This window comes from Nylanderia fulva, unplaced genomic scaffold, assembly GCF_048542155.1.
Source record: "Nylanderia fulva isolate GAGA-0341 unplaced genomic scaffold, ASM4854215v1 Scaffold29, whole genome shotgun sequence".
NCBI classification, from domain to species: Eukaryota; Metazoa; Arthropoda; class Insecta; order Hymenoptera; family Formicidae; genus Nylanderia; species Nylanderia fulva.
The window spans coordinates 11,682-17,179 of NW_028190358.1; the positions used below are offsets into that span (position 1 = coordinate 11,682).

At 30.4% G+C, this 5,498-nt stretch overlaps 1 long non-coding RNA gene across 1 annotated transcript; it reads right to left on the reverse strand.

Moving 5' to 3' along the window:
* Positions 1-230: 230 nt before the first annotated feature.
* LOC114946107 (uncharacterized) lies at positions 231-5,042 on the reverse strand. Its single transcript, XR_003822556.2, has 2 exons — positions 1,881-5,042; positions 231-1,570 (listed from the first exon to the last, which is right to left on the reverse strand). It is a non-coding gene; the product is annotated as an uncharacterized LOC114946107 (long non-coding RNA).
* Positions 5,043-5,498: the final 456 nt, after the last annotated feature.

Here is a 5,498-nt window from a genome sequence, read left to right on the forward strand (position 1 = left end):
TTCCTTAATCGCATAATATATATACGTATATATATTTATTCAGCTTATCCTCTGTCAATCCCAATTATTATTATGTATGGTTTACTTCTTTAATATTTAATTCAGTCAAATATTCACTTCATAGTATTCCATGAAATGCAAAACTATATCCAATATACTGATATATATACATATACACACATTTGTTTATAATCTTCTATTTATCTAACTTAGTTTAAGTCAAGCTAATATTTTTTTTTTTTTTTTCAGTCGAAAATCTTTACTCAGTAACACTATTCTCATTGAGACAAAAGATGACAATAAGCATCAGTCATCTCTGTCTATTATATAGAGTTTTGGTTGAACCAACACAATAACCTCAATTCTAGTTATGATTTAGTAATATAGTAATATTAATTCAATAATAGTAAGTCAGCAGTAATGCAACTTTAACAATTCAGTTCCGTTCCAATTACTGAATATAGAAAGTAAGTAATGGTTTACAAACAATATTCCATTTATCCTGTTAACCAGAATCAAGTTATTACTAATATTATAATTATTTAATCTATTTTAATTTATTCTAGTCTTAATAACTATTTATCTACGTTGATTTAAGTCAGTTATTATTCCATCATTCAAAAAGCATCATCCAGCCGCACATTGCCATTAAACAATGACAGGTAAGTATCAATCAATACCATATTCATTGTTTCATAACATATAAGATCTATTAATTAGAATCTTAAATGTTATCTAACACCTATTTTACAATGATTTCAGTCTTGTTTGTGATTTAATATAATTATCACACAATCACTACTCCAATATACTGTGCAACTACAATACAACCATGATACATTATTCACTATCTTATACTTATATATAGATAGTTTCTATCATTTTGCTTTGTCTAACTTTGCTGCTATTATTGGGCAAATTTTCTCATAATTGTCCCAGATGACGTTAATACAACAAAAGTAAGTATCAGATCTCAAATATATCTATAGATTTCTCTTATGAATTAAATATGTAATAATTCTATGCACATTTGATGGTTTGCGTCATTTACAATTAATTTTTCCTCTTTTATAATATCTGTTTAATTAATACAAATAAGAATTGTTCAAAAATTATCCCTATCAATTCATTTAATACTATCCATTAGTTCAAACAATTGTGTTTATATAAATGTATGACAAAAAACACATCATATGTTATTGTACCAAAATAAACAAGCAGTAGTATTATTAACAGTAACAATAATGATGCAGCGGTTATAATACAGTCTAGTATTTAAAGTCCATCATACTATTATTCACAACTAAAGTTTTAACGCACTTTATTATCTATCCTTAATGACAAGGATAAGTACGCAGTCGTAGAGATCTTCTTATTATCATATATATTTATCTGTGATATCCTGTGTCACTTAAAATTATCCATTTAGCAGCCAATTTTGATGCACTTCTTTATATTTATCCTTTGGCACAAGGATAAATACACCTTAATCCCAGTTGTGTAGAGATCTTCTTATTATCATACGCATTTATGCATATGCATTTATCTGTGATCCTGTGTCATTTATAATCTGAAATATATTGATAAAAAGTCAGTAAATGATCACAATATGCATCATTCTCCTGAATAAAGTCAATAATATTCAACGTTGTAATAATACTGATTTAATATTACTTTTATTAATGTATGTATAATTAAATTAAAAAAAAACTTTAATAACTGTCACTATCAGATCAATGGAATCAGTCAATCTTAATGTATTTCCTTATACTTGTCACTTGATGACATTAATACAACAAAAATAAATATCGAGTCCAGTCGTATCAGCCAGTTATAATGCACTTTCTTATTTATCCTTTATGACAAGGATAAGTACGCACCAATCCCATTCATAGAATTCTTCTTATTATTATCATATGCATTTATCTACAATATCCTGTGTCACTCATAATCACTTAGCAGCCAATTTAATGCACTTCCTTATATTTATCCTTTAACGATGACCATGTTATAAGAATAAGAACGCATTAATTCCAGTTGCGTAGAGTTCTTCTTATTATCATATGCATGTATGCATATGCATCTATCTGTGATATCCTGTGTCACTTGTAATCTGAAATATATTGATAAAAAAGTCAGTAATTGATCACATCATGTATTCATCCTCTTGAATAAAGTCAATGACAATCAGCGTTGCAATAACACTGATTTAATAGTTCTTCCTTTCTTAATGTATGTATGATTAAATTAAGAAAACTTTATAACTATCACTATCAGTTCAATTGAATAACCATTCGCTTCAGTTAATCATTCACATAGAGACATTTATTATTAATGTTACATAAGTGTAAACAACATAAATGCCTCTCGAAGCACAAAATTATAGTATATCATTTAGCTAGTACAATTATTGCAAATATAAGTAAACGAAAATGTTTAAGAGCATTCACAGAGACCCATTGCACTAAAATTTAATAACTGTGTATAATAACAACAGCTACAGGTAGCAAGGTAGCAGTCTTATAGGTTATATATATAACAATTTATTATATAACCTATATAACCTATTTAGATTATATAATCTAATTTATGTATTATCTTCTCAGATGATAATTAAAGTACATCCAAATACCTTTAATCAGTTTTAGTTAATTAATATCCAATGTGTGTCAAGTAAGTACTATGCATCCTCATTACCTGACCAAATATTCCAATTATCACGTAGTTTCTTCAATAATCAGAGCACCGTTACATAGTAATGATTCTGATACAACGTTCATTACAATTCCAGAGCACTTAATCACTTAATTAATTCACAATTATACAATAAACTGTATGTATTTCTCACTTGAAGAAGAACGCCAAACTAGAGAGTTTCCCTAGGGTGAATTTTACGTGTGGCTCGACTGCAGTAACCGCGACACGAGAGACATAGTTTCAGCTGTCAAGCCGCTCCCAATCATATATCAGGTGTTTAATTAACACAGATTAAATAATAAATCACCTAATTGTCAATTGCAAACCACTTATACATTATTCACAATGTTAATAATAATGTATACATATATATTTATATCATTGACATTAAAATTTATCAAGTCTTATATATTTTTATGTAAGTCAAGTAGTACTCGAATAAGACACCTTATTATACCCGTTATACAGCCGAGTAACCTTAAATAGCTCACAATGAAAAATGTCACTGAAACAGTGTATTACCAGTGTCTCATGTTCCAAACCAAATAAACTATAGACCAATATAAATCAATTAACAAACGTTAAAAGATAATGCCTAAAGTTATTATAACTGAGTTATTTAAGACAAATTAATATTAATTTCATATTAATCTTGAATCTATATTATACACGCACTCATATAATGATACCGAGTACATATATACATATGCATACACTTCAAATACTAAATGTCCACTGTGATTACATTATAATTATAATTATAATTATAATAATACTTCAGTTAAATTGCATAATTATAATACACAAAAATATAGTCAGTATTTCTTCATAATCACATATTATATAATATGAATATATTAATTATCCAATTGTAATTGGTCTTATGACCACAGTCAGTAAGTTGTATTATATATGAGAATAAAATAATTCTCTATATATTTATTATTTGATTAAGAAACTTATAGTCCTATTTAGCTATTAATAATTAATTTAGGAGTATATAAGTCTTATTATTATTGTTTACTATAGATGTTAAATGAACTTTCCAGTAACAATTACAGAAGACAGAACAGTCAAGTACCAATAACTCTTCAATATTCTTCCAAAATAATGAGCAATTAAATTGTTAATTTGATAACACTAATAACATCACTATCATTATATTATATTACATCACCCAAATTTCTCCATCTGGTAGTTATTGTCTCATGTCATCTATTGCTAAATCAAAATTCCGCGCTGAGAAGATTGCAGCCAATAAGAAGACGCCATCAAAATGCCAGCGAGGCAGTAGTAAGTAATGCCAACCCACAACTGAGCACGCGAGCGCACTTTTAGCAGACGACACACTCCTTTTCTTGAAATCTATTTAGCAAGCTAATCGTACATAAACTTGTCTAAATCACCCATATGTATCTTAAGAAAGTCATTCTAATAAGACTGAAACTGCGCACAGCCCTATTTATAATCCAAAAGGTGATTAAATTGAAGTATAATTTTTAACGATTTCATATTTCCGCGCCAGAAATATTGCGGCCAATAAGAGAGCGCCACCAAGGTATCAGCAAGACATCACTCAATAATGCCAACCCATTATTGAGCACGCGAGCGCATTTTAAGCAGACGACACTCCAAATTTAATAATCCTTGTTATAAACTAATTATTTAGTGAAACTAATAAATTTCCACTTAGATCACTTATAAAAATGTTAATAAAGAACTGAAACTGCGCACAGCCCTAGGAAAAATCTGAATAATGAGAAAAATAGCGTCAAATTTATGCCATAAGAGCAACAAGGATAGCACTATGACAAAACTTTAAAGTCTAATTAATAATATAATTAGAGGTCTTGGAATATTTTCCAATCCCATATTATCTTTTAAGTAATATATTATTCACTATAAAAATACTTAAATATTTCATAAAAATGTATTTATCGTATATCTCGACGTTTTAGCCTTCTTCATTGGTTAGAGAGAGACAGCACTATGTAATAACTTTAAACACTTATATTATTAATATGAAATCACACTCACTGTTCAAAACTTGTTGAGAGCAATATAACAATATAAGCTTTAATCCAGCAACATTTCAGCTATGTTTTAAAACATTTAAAGCACTTTTATTATTGAATCAAAAACTGTTAGAAGGTTACGTTGTCATAAGGCCACATTTAATCACTTATTATTAACAAAGTAGATCTTTTACAGTAAAACCCTCACTTGCCAGCAAACATTATCTTATAAACTTTATCCTCAGATAATATTTATTATTCACAATTAATTTTTAGACAGTATATAAGACATATATGTCAAGACACTATAGAGAGCCGATCCTCTTACCACAGTGGTACACAACGAACAACCTAACCTAACCTAACCTAACCTAACCTAACCTAACCTAACCTAACCTAACCTAACCTAACCTTTTTTTTTATAGTCAGGAAATTTGCCTAAACCAAACTTCGCCGTCCTGACCCCTGAGGGAGGGTCAGGAGGCTTTGTGGTGGATTCCCGCCCGTAGTATCCCGAGGGACTATCGGGCGGGGGACCGACCTAAAACCTGACTGAAGCCCCTGGTCGTATGGGTACTGTCCACCGCGGAACCGCGTTTTAGCATAACTTCACGGTGGACACCCGACCGGCGTCCTTAAGGTAGGACACATCCCCCGAGAGGATACTACAGGTATCCCCCCGGAGAGGACATTCCCTTGCCCCGAAAGGGCATCGGAGGGAGCCGGGCTACTAGCTCCCCCCGGACTTCCCTGGGTCGACGTGCAATGGGATCAGGGCCCCCACCC